Here is an 18,308-nt window from a genome sequence, read left to right on the forward strand (position 1 = left end):
AGTTCAGTGTCATGATCTTTCAGGAATCATGTGTTCGATATTGACTGCAATTAAGATTTTATATTTCAGGAAACTATATAAAACCATGGAATTATCATACAGGCAGCTCTATCACATATCAGCCAAAAGTATTGGTTGGCCAGCTTTTCATGACTAGAAGCCAATATCTTCTAAGTCATTGTTCTAGCGGGATATGAAGAGAAGACACAAACAGTCAAGATGTCCCTGGATGTGAAGCAACTCTATAGCCTTGGGAAGGAAACTTTCCATGAGTGAGTGAGGACAGAGGAACGTGTGCTTCCTTAACTTAACAGATGCATGTCGTGCACCTACTGATGGCAATTTTCTCAGTTGGTAATGGGAGTGGAAGAAAACAAGCCGCTTGCGATACACTGTCCCACATTTGTGCTTCTTCAGCAATGGGCCTTCCAAATGTCTTCTGTATCCTGAAAAAAGGACCTAGGGATCCTGTTTCTTCCTGTCTGCAACTGGTATGCTTGAGGTGTTCTAATATGATTTTCTCCTTCCAGGCATTAGTTAAAACTCTAAATTTATCAATAAAAATATAACTATAAAATATAGACAAGAAATGAAGTAATCCATTACACATTTCTTGATTTTAATTACAGAAAACCTTCCCTTAATCAAAAGTAGTGACAGCAAACAGCATGTTGAACTGTTTTTGTTTTGTTTTGTTTGTTTTGTTTTGTTTTGTTTTGTTTTGTTTTCAGAGCTGGGGACCAAACCCAGGGCGTTGTGCTTGCTAGGCAAGTGCTCTACCATTGAGCTGAATCCCCAACCCAGCATGTTTAACTGTTATGCAAATAATCTTTATCAAGGCTATAATTTGAAGCAAAGAAGTGCAGGCCCACAGGAGCCAGATATTGATCTCAGAGACACAGCCAGAATACAGCAAACACAGAGGCGAATGCCAGCAGCAAACCACTGAACTGAGAATAGGACCCCCGTTGAAGGAATCAGAGAAAGAACTGGAAGAGCTTGAAGGGGCTCGAGACCCCATATGTACAACAATGCCAAGCAACCAGAGCTTCCAGGGACTAAGCCACTACCTAAAGACTATACATGGACTGACCCTGGACTCTGACCCCATAGGTAGCAATGAATATCCTAGTAAGAGCACCAGTGGAAGGGGAAGCCCTGGGTCCTGCTAAGACTGAACCCCCAGTGAACTAGACTGGTGGGGGGAGGGCGACAAGGGGGGGGGGAAGGGGAGGGGAACACCCATAACGAAGGGGAGGGGGAGGGGGATATTTGCCAGGAAACCGGGAAAGGGAGTAACACTCGAAATGTATATAAGAAATACTCAAGTTAATAAAAAAAAATAAAATTGAAAACCAAAATATAAATTTAAATGTTTATTTTATGCAGAGATAAACAACGTACACTTTAGTGAATTTGATGAATAAAAAGTAGTTTAAGTCACTGCACATTGAGACATTTACTGACCTACTCTGGTCACTGTTACTTATATATTTATTGGCACTAGTGGTTTTATCTTGGTCAAACACAGGTTTGTGACCTACATCCAGATAGACCTCTCAACCAATGCCATTCCTGCAGCAGTGAATCACCACAGTGCAATATGTACTGTGGAGCACTGCCTTACGGCTTCCTGAGGAGCACTTCCTTACGGCTTCCTGAGGAGCACTGCCTTACGGCTTCCTGAGGACCACTGCCTTACGGCTTCCTGAGGAGCACTGCCTTACGGCTTCCTGAGGACCACTGTCTTACGGCTTCCTGAGGAGCACTGCCTTATGGCTTCCTGAGGAGCACTGTCTTATGGCTTCCTGAGGACCACTGCCTTACGGCTTCCTGAGGAGCACTGCCTTACGGCTTCCTGAGGACCACTGTCTTACGGCTTCCTGAGGAGCACTGCCTTACGGCTTCCTGAGGAGCACTGCCTTACGGCTTCCTGAGGAGCACTGCCTTACGGCTTCCTGAGGACCACTGTCTTACGGCTTCCTGAGGAGCACTGCCTTATGGCTTCCTGAGGAGCACTGTCTTATGGCTTCCTGAGGAGCACTGTCTTATGGCTTCCTGAGGACCACTGCCTTACGGCTTCCTGAGGAGCACTGCCTTACGGCTTCCTGAGGAGCACTGCCTTACGGCTTCCTGAGGAGCACTGTCTTATGGCTTCCTGAGGAGCACTGCCTTCTGGCTTCCTGAGGAGCACTGTCTTACGGCTTCCTGAGGACCACTGTCTTACGGCTTCCTGAGGAGCACTGCCTTACGGCTTCCTGAGGAGCACTGTCTTATGGCTTCCTGAGGAGCACTGTCTTATGGCTTCCTGAGGAGCACTGTCTTATGGCTTCCTGAGGACCACTGCCTTATGGCTTCCTGAGGAGCACTGCCTTACGGCTTCCTGAGGAGCACTGCCTTACGGCTTCCTGAGGAGCACTGCCTTATGGCTTCCTGAGGAGCACTTCCTTACGGCTTCCTGAGGAGCACTGCCTTACGGCTTCCTGAGGAGCACTGCCTTACGGCTTCCTGAGGAGCACTGTCTTACGGCTTCCTGAGGAGCACTGCCTTACGGCTTCCTGAGGAGCACTGCCTTATGGCTTCCTGAGGAGCACTGCCTTACGGCTTCCTGAGGAGCACTGCCTTACGGCTTCCTGAGGAGCACTGCCTTACGGCTTCCTGAGGAGCACTGCCTTATGGCTTCCTGAGGAGCACTGCCTTACGGCTTCCTGAGGAGCACTGTCTTATGGCTTCCTGAGGAGCACTGCCTTATGGCTTCCTGAGGACCACTGTCTTATGGCTTCCTGAGGAGCACTGCCTTATGGCTTCCTGAGGAGCACTGCCTTATGGCTTCCTGAGGAGCACTGCCTTACGGCTTCCTGAGGAGCACTGTCTTATGGCTTCCTGAGGAGCACTGCCTTATGGCTTCCTGAGGACCACTGCCTTATGGCTTCCTGAGGAGCACTGCCTTACGGCTTCCTGAGGACCACTGTCTTATGGCTTCCTGAGGAGCACTGCCTTACGGCTTCCTGAGGACCACTGCCTTATGGCTTCCTGAATAGGGAAGTGACATCACTTTTGTTCTGGTTTGCTTTGGATCCTATATACTTAAAAAAAATCTGCTCAAAATGGCTGACCCTATAAAACAAAGCAATTTGTTCTATTTCAAAGTAAATGGTCTCTTTGTTAGGCTTCTTTTTACTGTCATGTTTTCCCTGCATGATAACAAGCTACATGACACCAAAATAATAAAATTGATGTGTATTTGAGGGAAAGAGACACAGTAATGTATAATTTAAATATATAAACTTAAAAAAACAGTACCTCTATATTACTGTTGGACTACTACAAACAATCTAACCTTCTGATTTAAAGTAAAACATGCATAATATGCCACTGTACTTTTGTTAAAAGCCTCAGGGAAGGGGAGGAGCAGTAAGCAGGATGTAAAGTGACTATGTTTTAAAAAAAAAAAAGCCTCAGGACTTTTAGCTTTTATCTCACCAACGTAGTGATGACACTATATTTTTTTCTGTGCTTAAAAACAGTAATATTTATTGATTTTAATGGGTTTTCTCTGTTTGATTTGATGAAAAATATGTTGTTTTAATCTCTATATTTCTGAATAACGGGGAAAATATTTTTGTTTATTGGTGTCATGGACTTGTCCCACAAAATCAAGTTCTGAGGTCAGTAGGGTTCTGGGAAGTGGACATTTCTGAGGTGATTAGAACAGGAAATGGAATTCACTCCAGTAGAATAAATACTCTTAAAGGGAGACAATAAGGGCTTTCTTCACTTTTGCTTCCTACATCAAGATACCATGAGAAGCAAACCCAGGAGAACCCCCTCAGACTGGTCTCCTGACTCTGGGCTTCCAGTCTGCAGGACTCTGAGAATAACTTCCTATGGTCCTGTCTCTTCCTTACCAAAATAAGTTCGTCTAGTGTTCTTCCTACGTATAGTTGTTTAGATCTGTCCACTTAGTATTATATAACATATCAAGGACTTTCCACTGAAAAAGACTCAGTCACTCACTTACAGGTGCCTGTAGCTCTTCAACTCTTTATAGAGCCCTGTGAGACTTCCCCAATCCTAATACATGTTAGCTGATATTATAATGGCACAAGTCTTCTTTAGATGACCATGTCATTAAGATTTCATAGATTCAGCTTGCTCTTATCTATAGAAATATTATCTTGTGGAAGACATACTGGTCATGTGACCCTTAGAATATTTCTTTTGAATCTCAAGTGATGCCCACTAAGCATCAAGTGTAGGGGTAATGTTATAGGTGTATCAATGGTAGATGGCTATTCCATGCTGAGATGTGCTCTGCATTTTGACCAGTTTGGGATTTCTGTAATGGTCTCTGATTTGACTTGGGTCGTTTTAAATTAAAGCACTTGTAACAGGCTTTAAATGTTATTCTGTTAACATTCCTTTGTTAGAGAGATTATTTGTAAGTGTTTTCCCATTGTATATGTGCGCACACACACACACATGCACATATACACACACAACATACACACACACACAACATACACACACACAACATACACACACAACATACACACACACAACATACACACACACACAACATACACACACAACATACACACACACAACATACACACATACACACACACACACACACACTTCCTTGGAATTTAAATTCTCTTTTCTTTTTGAACATTTCTATTATCAAGTTTAAGGTATATGGTAATTTATATCAGTGATTACTTTTTAAGCCACATTCATGTGATCTTTGTTCCACATTGAGTTAATTTTAAAGGATGTTAGGTAAGAGATCTTAACTAAAACTTTCTACTGTGTGGTTTGGCCTGCTGTTTATTCCACAGCACATTCTTTTTTTATTTTTATTTTTTTTTTATTAACTTGAGTATTTCTTATATATATTTCGAGTGTTATTCCTTTTCCCGGTTTCCGGACAAACATCCCCCTCCCCCCTCCCCTTCCCTCTGGGTGTTCCCCTCCCAACCCTCCCCCCATTGCCACCCTCCCCCCAACAGTCTAGTTCACTGGGGGTTCAGTCTTAGCAGGACCCAGGGCTTCCCCTTCCACTGGTGCTCTTACTAGGATATTCATTGCTACCTATGAGGTCAGAGTCCAGGGTCAGTCCATGTATAGTCTTTAGGTAGTGGCTTAGTCCCTGGAAGCTCTGGTTGCTTGGCATTGTTGTACATATGGGGTCTCGAGCCCCTTCAAGCTCTTCCAGTTCTTTCTCTGATTCCTTCAACGGGGGTCCTATTCTCAGTTCAGTGGTTTGCTGCTGGCATTCGCCTCTGTATTTGCTGTATTCTGCCTGTGTCTCTCAGGAGAGATCTACATCCGGCTCCTGTCGGTCTGCCCTTCTTTGCTTCATCCATCTTGTCTAATTGGGTGGCTGTATATGTATGGGCCACATGTGGGGCAGGCTCTGAATGGGTGTTCCTTCAGACTCTGTTTTAATCTTTGCCTCTCTCTTCCCTGCCAAGGGTATTCTTGTTCCCCTTTTAAAGAAGGAATGAAGCATTCACATTTTGATCATCAGTCTTGAGTTTCTTTTGTTCAAGGAATCTAGGGTAATTCAAGCATTTGGGCTAATAGCCACTTATCAATGAGTGCATACCATGTATGTCTTTCTGTGATTGGGTTAGCTCACTCAGGATGATATTTTCCAGTTCCAACCATTTGCCTACGAATTTCATAAAGTCGTTGTTTTTGATAGCTGAGTAATAGTCCATTGTGTAGATGTTCCACATTTTCTGTATCCATTCCTCTGTTGAAGGGCATCTGGGTTCTTTCCAGCTTCTGGCTATTATAAATAAGGCTGCGATGAACATAGTGGAGCACGTGTCTTTTATATATGTTGGGGCATCTTTTGGGTATATGCCCAAGAGAGGTATAGCTAGATCCTCAGGCAGTTCACTGTCCAATTTTCTGAGGAACCTCCAGACTGATTTCCAGAATGGTTGTACCAGTCTGCAATCCCACCGACAATGGAGGAGTGTTCCTCTTTCTTCACATCCTCGACAGCATCTGCTGTCACCTGAGTTTTTGATCTTAGCCATTCTCACTGGTGTGAGGTGAAATCTCAGGGTTGTTTTGATTTGCATTTCCCTTATGACTAAAGATGTTGAACATTTCTTTAGGTGTTTCTCAGCCATTCGGCATTCCTCAGCTGTGAATTCTTTGTTTAGCTCTGAACCCCATTTTTAATAGGGTTATTTGTCTCCCTGCGGTCTAACTTCTTGAGTTCTTTGAATATTTTGGATATAAGGCCTCTATCTGTTGTAGGATTGGTAAAGATCTTTTCCCAATCTGTTGGTTGCCGTTTTGTCCTAACCACAGTGTCCTTTGCCTTACAGAAGCTTTGCAGTTTTATGCGAACCCATTTGTCGATTCTTGATCTTAGAGCATAAGCCATTGGTGTTTTGTTCAGGAAATTTTTTCCAGTACCCATGTGTTCCAGATGCTTCCCTAGTTTTTCTTCTATTAGTTTGAGTCCACAGCACATTCTTGACAACTTTGCTTAAACCAAATGTATATGTATGATTTACTCCTGGAATATTGATTTATTTCATTGATGTACGTGTCTTTGCTTATTCAGGAGCACATAATATCAATCAGGTATATTTGTAGTGAATTTAGACATTGTAAATGTACTTGTTTTAGATAAATTATTTTTACATTGTTTCAGAAAAAGAGAAGCTTGCATCAAGAAACATTGTAATTTTTTGTATACAACTTTTATCCTTTATGTTGTTTTATATTTGTTTCTTCTTTTGTTATATCAATATTCAATACAAGTATTGACTGGTGCTTTAGATTCATCCTAAACTAGAAGATACTAGATTAATTGACAGGATTTTTCTTTAACATATAGCATTGTGATTCTATATTTTATTCAGTATTTTAAATCACCAAACGATTACAATTCCAAGATTCAATAAATGGAAGATACGACCAAAATTTACAGGACAAATATGTTTTTTTGTCAATAACATAAAGACTATTCTTCTGTAGTTCATGATGTGCTAATTGTTTTACTGGTTGTTTGATATTTGGAATTTCTGATCTTTGTTGTTAGACATCTATTGTGTGAACAAGTGATAAAAGCTAAGGATTATTTTTGCAGACTTGTGATGATACATTAAACCTGATAACTATTTTGAAATAACAGATACTTTAAACATATCTAATAGAAAATTCAGGCATATATAGAATAGACTACTCTATATTATACTAGCTCCTTAAAATACCTTGAAGTTTCTCATTAAAATATCAAGAACTTACATACTTATATATATATGAATATATATTCATATATATACAATTTAAATTCATAAATGCAGCCTAGCCATAACCCTTTCCACCTACATCATATTAAGGGAGAGTGTTGTCCATTTTCGAGCTGTTATCCCACCTTGTTATGTGGACAGTGATGCAGTCAATGACATGCAGATTTTTCCCCCCTTAATTTATCAATTCACTTTGAATCCCAACCACAATCCCTCTACTCTCCTCCCAGTACAACTCTCATACAACCCTCCCCTTCCCCCCTTTCCTTCCTCTTTGAGAGATGAATGTCCTCCATGGGTACAAGCATACCCTGACACATCAAGTCACAGCAGGACTAGACAAATACTCTCACACTGTAACCAGACAAGGCAGCCCATTAAGGAATACAATGGCAGGCAACATAGTCAGAGTCAGCCCTGCTCCAAGTGTTAGTGGAGCCCCATAAAAAATATGCTGCACATCTGCTACATATGTGTAGGGGGGCTCGGTCCAGCCCATGCATGCTCTATGGTTGATGGTTCAGTTTCTGTGAGCTTCTATGGGCAGTTAGTTGATTTTGTGAGTCTTCTTGTTTGTCTTGACCTGTCTGCCGCCTTCAAGCCTTCCTCACACTCTTCCCCAGGAGTCCTCAAGCTTCACCTAATGTGGGCTGTGGATCTCTGAGTCTGTTTCTATCCACTGCTGGATGAAACCTCTCAGAGGACGATTACACTAGGTTCCTGTCTACAAGCATAGCAGAGATTCATTAGTAGTGTCAAGGGTTGGCTCTCTCCCATGGATGAGTCTCACGATAGGTCAGGAATTGGTTGGCCATCTTCTTACTCTCTACTCCACCTTTATCCCTGCATAACTTGTAATCAGGAGAAATTATAGGTTGAAGGTTTTGCGGGTGGTTTGGTGTCCCCTTCCCTCCAGTAGAAGTCACACTTGGCTACATCAGCCTCTATACCCACAGCTGCTTGGAGTCTCAGGTGAGGTCACCCTTTAGACTCCCAGGAGACTTCTCATCCTAGATCGCCTCATCATACTTACTTCTGACAAAGGGCTGATATCCAAGATACATAAAGAAAAAATAGACGCCAACAAACCAAGTAACCCAATTTTCAAAATGGAGGACAAAACTAATCAGAGAATCTTCAACAGAGGAATACCAAAAGGTGGAAAAGAACTTAAAGAAATATTCGATGTCATTAGTCATCAGGGAAATGCAAACCAAAACAACTCTGAGATCCCATCTTAAACCAGCCAGAATGGCTAAGATCAAAAACTTGAGTAATGCTCTTCCAGCAGTGCCAACTTCCCTAGGAGAACACGCCTTTTAGAAGAGGAGAAGAGGAAACACAAGAGCAAGTGCCTGATATAGAGCCCCAATTCCTATGTTCTGGTTGAGAAATGCCCAGGATGCTATATAATCACCACAGTATTTAGCCAAGCACAAATAATAGTCTTATGTTTTGGCTGCTGCACTGTCCTGTCAACCTACAGGCAGGAAAGCAAGACTGACAGAAGGATGCTACTTCAGAAGGGATGAGCACTGAAATACCCTAACTCAAGCTGAATGGAACCTTCCCAATAAACATTTTGAGGGGAAAAAACCCAAGTGACAGCACATGCTGGCATGGATGAGTGCAAAGTTATATAACTACTTTGGAAATCAATGTGTTGTTTCTCAGAAACTTGAGAATAGCTCTACCTCGAGAACCCAGCTATATCACCCCCGGGCATATACCCAAACGATGCTCCACCACACCACTAGGATGCTTGCTCAACTATGTTCATAGCGACTTTATTCATAATAGCCCAAACCTGGAAACCATCTAGATGTTCCTCAACTAAAGAATGGACGAAGGTCATGTGGTACATTACCCAGTGCAATACTACTCGGCTTTTAAAAACAAAGACATCAAGCAACTTGCAGGCAAATGGCTTGAACTAGAAAAGATCATTCTGGATGGAATATCTCAGAGCCAGAAAGACAAATATGGTTTGTACTCCCTTATAGGTGGCCATTAATCATAAAGTACATGATAGCCATGTACAATCTACAAACCCAAAGAAGCTAAGAAGCAAAGAGATCCCAAGGGAGGATGCTTGAGTTTCACTAAAAAAAGGGCAGTAAAATAAGAGGTGGATGGAGGGAGAATACTGGGCAGGGGCGGGGGTGAGGAGGAACACAGGTCTGGGGATCAGGTATGTGTGTATCCCAGCAAGAGGGCTGGAAAGGAGAAGGGACATGCAGTACCTCTGATCACATTGCAGAGAAAAATCCTGTTTCGGAGAGTCGACTCTGCTTAGAAAGTACTAATCAAGCCTGAGCAAAAAAAAGGGCTCAGCAGTGAAGTCAAGCACAGAAATGTCTATATCTACTCATCGCTCTGCCTTAGCAATGCACATTTTAGTACAAGAAAACAAAGTTCATATTCGAATCATCTGTGTTTTCACAATAAATATATTGTAATTTATAAATTGATAACACCCTACATAGTCACCTTTGTTTCCAAATAATTAAAGGGATTTAAATACAGGATCATTTATTCACTAAGTATTTTGTGTGTGTGTGTGTGTGTGTGTGTGTGTGTGTCTGTGTCTGTGTGTGTGTTTGTATCTGTCTGTGTGTATTTGTGTCTATGTGTGTGTGTCTCTGTGTGTGCATGTAAAGTATTGTAATGGTACACATTAGATCACACTAAATAATTGGTATGTACAACTTAAATGCAATGTTGTGGTACCAATATTTAGAAAGTTACTCTCTTAATGACTTTGTACATTATTATTAACTACAGTTACCAACCTGTGCAACATTCTCAAAAACAACTTTCTTCTATATAACCTACCATTTCCATTAGAGGTCAAGAAAGTAGAAAGATGCCTGAAGTCACACTGAGAGTGAGTGTTGCCTTGGCCCTTCTCTCAACTGTTTCATGGGCATGTTTCTATCTCTTGATATTATTATAAAATGCACTTTTCTGTTTGTCATCTTTTCTGTTGCTGTGCAGTACACCTGACAAAAGCAATAGCAATGGTTTGTTGCTTTGGCTCACATTTTCATAGGCGTCATTCCACAACTCTATAACCCCATTCTGTTGTGTCAGAAGCAAGCATAGCCGTCATGGCACACTAACTTAGTGACCTATCTCTTGTCAGTCAGGATGGAAGACAGAACAGTAAGCTGAAGAAACTCCACAACAGCATGCCTTCAACGGAGCTCTGCTTCTCAAAATTTCATCAGTCCCCAAAGTCCATCTAATTACAAAGCCATCAGTGTTTTAATTCAAAATTAGGTTAAAGCCCTGCTACTTGACCAGCTCCCACAAACTCATCTTTAGTCATTGATTTGCTGAAAACCATTCTTACAACTTGAATCACAGAAGAACAAGATCACAACAAGCTACTACCTGAACTGTCCCATCTAATAATCCAGTAGGCTTCTTGTGCCATAAAATAACTGACGTGGAACTAGAAGCATTTTCTTTTCGCTTTTTTTTTATTTGTTTTTCTCCCTGTTTTGTTTTGTTTTAGTTTTTATGGTGTGAAAGAAACTTACATTATACATGAGTCTAGGTGACTGCATGGCTCAGTGAGGTAGGAAACCATGGTAAACTGCTTCTTGTCAGAATGCTAGGAGCTACATATGGCAGTGAAAGTTACATCACCAAAATAACAAATTAACACCTGTTAGAGATCCCAAATCTTCAGGATCAGAAAGTCTGTTCGTAAGTTTAAAAGATCTTAAAATAGAATGAGAGTTCTGAAAGACATCAAAGGGAGTTAAGGGACATCTCAAAAAAATTTTTTATTAGATTTGACTAGAATCACTGTGTAAAACACCTTTCCAATTCTATTACTTTTTATATTTTCTGAAATTATACTTCTTTTATGAAATCAAGTCTGAATATTTCAAGTCCAATATGAATGATTATTACTTTCTGTAATGATAGACTCATGAAATTAAAAATTTTAATGCCTAATTTTGCAACAATTTTTCAAATGGGATATACAGGACATGTGTCATTTGTTTGTTTACAAGAAATCAATACATACAAGTAAATATTATCATATTTTCTTCCTATTTTCTATCCACTCCCCTCCCTTTTATTTTTTTGCATGCCCATCTCCCACTGATTCGTTTGTTTGTTTGTTTGTTGATAGCCCATGAAAACCAGTCAGTGCTTCCCATCTGGGCATGGGCATGGGGCCATCTACTGAAGAAGGGGAAACCTGCCAGTGTCCATGACCTCAAAAAACCAATCATTATCTTTCCCATAGAAACTATCAACCATCTCCTAGGCCTGGAGGATCATCTATGATTGCTGCCAGTTCTTCCACATCAGTGATGTTCTCTGAGCCTTGGTCGTGGAGGAGTTGACATAGATGTCTCTTTAGTGCTGAGCATTGGTTTGTTATTCTTAACACTTTCTCAGTTATTCATTTCTCCCCTGACTGATACCCACTGCAAAAAGAAGCTTCCTTGAAAAATGTTCATAGTATCGTAGGTCTTGAAGCAGAAACAAAAATAATTAAAAAATAATTGGCCATCATGACCATTAATCAAAATAAGAGAAGCCAGTTTTATCCTAGAGTCAGTGACCTTCCTAGATATGGACTTTTGATTACAGTACTAACCATGAATTTTCCCCTGTGGATCAGGCTTCAAATCCAATCAGGAAGTAGGTAATTACCTCATACCAGTCAAGTTACTATTGCAACAGGGAGCCCATCTTACCTGGTTAGCAGTATTGTACACTGCAGTTTCCAGTGCTGGGTAAGACCGTTGGCATGCTCCCTCTGCCAACACCATGCAGAACACCTTCGTAAAATATGAAAGTTATCAGAAGGAAAGATGATTTCTGATTGTTTTAAGATTAGATTCTCTATGTCCTGCAGCTGGGGTATGTGATAACTTGTATCTCAGTCTTACTATGTGGTTAGGGAGGGTAAACAAAGCAATGCTAATAACTTTTTTAGAGGCTTCTGGGATCTCCCCGACAAAGACTCCATGGGGAGGTATATCACACCTTCAACCATAATTTCCATTTTAAAACCCATCTCTTCTGAGACTGAGGACATGTCACATTGTACTCTCCTGTCACTGACCAGCAAGGAATAATTGTTCTGTATTAGGACAATAATTTAAAAATGAACAACTTCATTTTTATAACTGTTTCTTTTATGTTCGCAAAGTTAATGTATTCTCTTTAAATTTAATTTTAAGTGGTTTGTGTGTTGAATTCAAAATAGTTGTTTTTAAAGTCATTTAAAAATGTAGGTGTACAATTTAGCGATAATTTTTTACTGTTAGAATTTCTTGCTATATTGTGGAGATTCCATGAGATTTCCCCTTTTCATGCTAACACAGGAAGGGGAGAATACTGAGAATGGGTCCTACTAATTATGTCCTTTAAGTAAGGCTTACAAAACTTAAGCCTCACTTAGCTAAGGAGATTGCACTAAACCATTGCCTAAAGTGACTTGGTCTTTATAATTTCATAAAATTAGTAATGCTACTTAGAAAAATTTGAGTGCTGTAAAAAGGGAAAATTAAGGTAGTTTGCCTTTAGTTCCACTTTAGGTTTAAATCTGCCATTAAAGAGGTCAACTAAAATCTAAATGAATATTAATTTAACAATTAATGAGTAAAAGAGGAAGGAGGGAAACCCGTCAGAAAGGCTTGCAATTCAGTTTTTGTACTTTCTCCCATTCTCCAAACTTTAATTTGTGAGGACATTTTTTTCATCATACTTTCAAATTAGCCTACATTCTAAAATTTTTCATTTTCATTAATTTTGCCTTCAAGGTATACAGCAGCCAAATATTTCATGTAACAATTTTGTACCATCAATTCCCATAGAATAAAAGAAAAATAATGTCCTAATCCTAAGACATGAATAGACATCATGCTTTAGCAAATTAAAAAAAAATCCTGCAAAATCATTAGCAGTGTAGCACGATAAAATTATTGAAATATAGAAAATGATGTTCTCATTATTAATATTTATGTTTAAACACTAACAGAACATGTATAAAAATGTTAATGTGATGATAGTTTCACTAATACAAGTAGCACCATACATAGAAGCTAGAAACATTGCCACAGAAACACTGAAAATTATTTATTGTTAACTGACAGCTCTCCTAGGTCATGCAAGCATATTGATAAATAAAACTATGACTGAATTACAAAGGTTACTTTGCAACAGAGAATAGGCAGAAAATGGGTGGTTTCTAACAATGCTTCTCACCTGGTGACTTAGAGTTTTATTGCTGAGAAGAGACACAATGACCTTGGCGGTTCTTATAAAAGAAAACATTTAATTGGGATGGTTCAGGGGGTTAATCTATTATAATCACGGCAGGAAGCATAGTGGCATATAGGCAGACTTGGTTCTGGAGAGGGAGCTGAGAGTTCCGCATCTAGATTCACAGGCAACAGTAAGAGAGAGTGGGTCACTTGACTTGGCTTGAGCTTCTGAAACCTCAAAGCCAAACCCTAATGGCACACCTTTGTCAGCAAGGCCACAGCTACTCCATCAAGACCACCCCTCCCCATGAATCCCTCCTTATGACTCTGTGAAGACCATTTTTTATTCAGAACACCACACCTATGTTCAACAGAATAGCAATCTCTGTACACTAAAGAAAAAGATATATAAATTCCGTTTGTGTACAATACGTACAGAATAAGATTCTCTACAGATAAAATGGTGCTACAATTTCAGGTACTGTTTGGTAAGTGAAATCTATGAGTGGAGATGTAATTCGTTAGGAAGACTGTCATGCTGTGACACAGAGAGGTACCAAATGTCTTTAAAGTGGTATTCTATTTTTTGTTTGTTTTTTGAGATAATGAGACTTCTCCTAAAACATATAAAAGAACTTTATCTTCCCAAGACACAACTGTATTTGTTGTGGAGTTCACAGTGGAAATAGGCAACCTACAGGCTGGGATCAATCAGGAGAGGTCACAGAGAACACGAGTGGCATTCCACACAGTCTACATAGCTCTTGCTACAGTTTAGATTTGCAGTGTCTGTCAGAGTCCCTTGTGCTAAACCCTCAACCCTTCCTGGACAATTGGGGAGTTTGTACATGGTGGGATCAAATCTTCTTAGGATATTAAGAACGTATCCTTGATGTAATTAACAGGATTCTGGTTTCCACATCCCTGGCAATAAGGAAAGCAGCTTTGCTCTGCGAGATACTCCCAATTCTAGTGTTCTGCTTTGCCATTAGTTCCAAAGTTTGGAAGTTATTGGATAACGGATTGACACCTTCTAGATCAGTGGTTGGTTCTCAACCTTCCCAATGCTGCAATCTTTATTACAGTTCCTTATGATTTGATGACCCTCAGCCATAAAATTATTTTCACTGCTACTTTATAATTTTAATTTTGCTACAGTTATGAATTATAATGTAAATGTCTATGTTTTTCCAATGGTTTTAGGTTGTAGGTTGATGTCATTATGCAGGCAAAGGCAGACAAGATAAGACAATGCCTGTTATTGGACAAGAAAGAATGGAGGTGGGAAAAGAGGTTTGAGAAGGGAGGGAGAAGAGGAGAGAGGGGCCACAGCAAGGAGAAGGAGCTGAGAGAACATGGCAGCAAATGTTAAGATTAAATGTTAAGATAAAAGCGAAGGCTGCACATAGATACGGGCTGTTGTTTTTAAGGAATGGGTGTGTACAGAATTTTGCGCTGTCTAGATGGGCAAATTATAACTTATCGATTGAATCAAAGGATATTTTGTGGTATGTCCTTTTATGAGGTGACGTAATTGAGTTCAATAGAGTATATGGTGGCAGGACACACAGGCCCACCACAGAATTGGGATGTGTATGACTGGCGTGGTAACAACCGACTCTGGGAACTATATAGGTAAACAGATTGCTGTCGGGCTCAGAGAGTACTTGGGGGCAGTGTGGAGCTTAAATTAGATAAATTAGCTCTAGTTCCAAAAGCCTGCTGGAACCGGAACTAGAGAGAGAGAATGACTGACTGTGAGGGTATGCTCAGGAACCGGTCCATGGTATTTTATTTTATTGCAACATTAGGGGACCCCTGTGAAAGGGCCATTCAACTCCAATTTGTCCTTAAAGTGATTGTGGCCACGGATTGAAAACCACTGTTCTAAATTTTGAGCCAAAACAAACATTTTGCATCAGTCAGTTGTCCTGTATGCTTGTTATACTAAGAAAAAGACGAACATGGCTCCTTATGAGAAAGCAAATGTAGATTAACCCTACAAACTGGTTGCTATGGTGTGGCGATGAATCTGGCTTTTCAGATCTGGCCTAATATCCTGAACTTATTATAAAATCCTATATCTTTTTTCATAAATATGTTTTTGAGTAGTATGAGTACATATGATATTAGGATAAGGCTACTTACATATGATAGCCCTGAGGTAATTATTAGCCACACAAAAAGACCAGCAATGCAATGGCATATATAGGCTTTACATCAAACAATTTGACTCCAACTTGAAGTTGAGATCAACCGTGTGTTTTGAACAAGTATTGGGCACGTAACAGTTATGTGAGTTCCTCATCATCTTGGCACAAACTGATTGCAGGGGCTGTATAATGCTAGATTCTTAGAACTCTTCTGGTCTCTCCCTTATCATTCCAATCCTAACACTGGTTTTCACAGGCATCTTTCTCTTTCTGTAAGCCATAGTCAATACATATTTAACTTTCATAGAAATCTTAGTTCTATTAGGGGAATGCTAGCAAATTGTCACTTTATAATTAAAAAAAAAAAGCAATACTGGTAGCAGTGCCTTGCAACAAGGTAGCTAGAGCTAATAATGCGTTATAGTTGGTTTTCGCAAAGTTGCATTCTCAAGCAGAACCCTGAATTACTGAATTATGTGTTTTGGGAAGAAAACTGATGGCAGATGAGGAAAATGATGTTTGAGTTCACAATGGTCACAGAGTCCTCTATAGTACAGAATGGTAACTGTGCAGTGATACAAGTTTTTAAAAATCAACAGATGAAATTTCAGAATAACAGGGTGTGGATGTTTCCTTAGATGCTTAAGGAACTGGTCTCTCCCAGGGAAGTACATACCTATGCGTTATCCAGTGTCAAATGGTCAGCTCTGAAAACACACATGCAAGTAATATACTAAGGACTGAAGATGTTATACTTAGGGATGCATGTACATATGTATGTTTGATTACGCATGTATATGCATACAATTGATATGCATACAATAACACTTAGTGAAAAGGAGGCCAAAAATGCAGAGAATAGGCAAGGCTATATGGAACAATTTGAAAGGAGGAAAGTGAAGGAATTGGCAAAGAAAATGGAAATCAGGAAATTATCTTAGTAAGGTAGAAACCATGAAAAAGTAACTATAAAAAAGGAAGAATAAGTCAGGCACTGGTGTATTCATAATGGTTGCCTTAGTTCAGTTGTCATTTGAGTAGGTATACCAAAAGGAACATCTTCTGGTATCCAAAATTTAAACTTACTAAATAAATCTGCTAAGGTGATTTCAACGCACAGACAATAATGCAATAACAAATCTAACAAAACACAAAACAAAAAAACAAAAAGAATTCACAGAAAAGATTACCTCTAATTAACTAGGACAAAATTACTGAACTTTTTAAGCTCTTTAAGACCTCTTTCAGGAGGTCTGCTCTAACCAGGGACATAGATGAGCTGCCCACCGACCCCTAGTACCCATGCCATGCCGGCTGGGACCCTCACAGAGCCCAGTAGACATGGGATTTGTTCCTCTCTGATGGAGCCACATTGGCCTTCTGATCTTCACTTCTACTTGTTCCCATCACAGATCAGCATGTCTGCTCCCCCAGGCCATAGACCAGCCTGCCTCCCATAAGACCTGCTCTAATCATGGACACACAGCTCCACCTGCCTCTAAAGAGGTCGCTGCAATCTGAGCCACCTAAACCAGTTAAGACAAGAGACAACCAGATGGTAAGAGTCAAGCACAAGAACATAATCAACAAGAAGAAGCAATTTAGTAGAATCAGAACCTAGCTCTCCTACCATAGTAAGCCGTATATACCCAAACACAACTTAAAAGCAAGATTCTGACCTTAAATACCATATCATGAAGATGTTAGAGGCTTTTAAGGTATATATAATTAATGCCCTTAACAAAATACAGGAAAACACAGGCAAACAGGTGACAGAATTGAACAAAGCAGTACAAGACCTAAAAATAGAAAGAGGAAAAAATGAAAAAAAAAAAAAACTGAGGCAACTCTGAAGGATTGAAAACCTAGAAAAGAGATCAGGTACTACAGACAAGAATCACCAACAGAATATGTGAGCTAGAAGACAGAATCTCAGGTGTAGAAAATATAATAGAAGATATTGATATATCAGTGTAAGAAAATACCAAGTATAAATGCCTAACTCAAAACATTCAGGAAATTTGGAACACAATGAAAAAACCAAACATAAAAATAATAGGAGAGAGAGAGTTGAGAAGCCATGGCAGGTGATGTTAAGATTCTGCTCTGTGTATTTACAGGTTGTTATCAATGTTCCTAAGGCATGGATGGTACCGGCTTTGTATGTTTAAGTGGGCAATTATATCATTTCAATTGGATCTAAGATTATTGTGTTCTGTGTTCTTTTATGTGACGGTTTGAGTGTAGGAAAGTGTGCGGCTGGGATGTGTTTCTGCCAAGATATCTAGCAGATATCTTGGGGCATGCCTGTGTGGACCAAGCAGGATAAAAGACAATGATACTTTTTTTATTTTTTATATTTTTACAACAACAGATGGCGAACTAAGGTGATGGGCAAGAATCCACTAGTAATCTTAAGAGTTGAGAGAAAGTTTTTATTTTCCAAGTAAGAGGAGGCTGGCGCCATGTTAAGTCATGTAATATCTCAAGGGCGGGAATTCAAACAAAGAAATGGGGAAGCTGCCTGGGCTAGCAGGCTGTAGGTCCCTTGCTGTGTGATAAGTAATGGCAGCTCAGAGAGTTAGAGATTAAAAGCTGCTTTTTAAAGATAGTTGTTTAGAAAGTCTTTCAGG

The 18,308-nt window shown here is 40.0% G+C and overlaps 1 pseudogene; it reads left to right on the forward strand.

The window, feature by feature from the left end:
• Positions 1-219: 219 nt before the first annotated feature.
• LOC134486878 (small ribosomal subunit protein eS27-like) lies at positions 220-8,822 on the forward strand (annotated as a pseudogene).
• The last annotated feature ends 9,486 nt before the right edge of the window (positions 8,823-18,308 follow it).

The sequence above is a fragment of the Rattus norvegicus genome, chromosome 4 (assembly GCF_021556685.1).
Source record: "Rattus norvegicus strain SHRSP/BbbUtx chromosome 4, alternate assembly SHRSP_T2T, whole genome shotgun sequence".
NCBI lineage: Eukaryota > Metazoa > Chordata > Mammalia > Rodentia > Muridae > Rattus > Rattus norvegicus.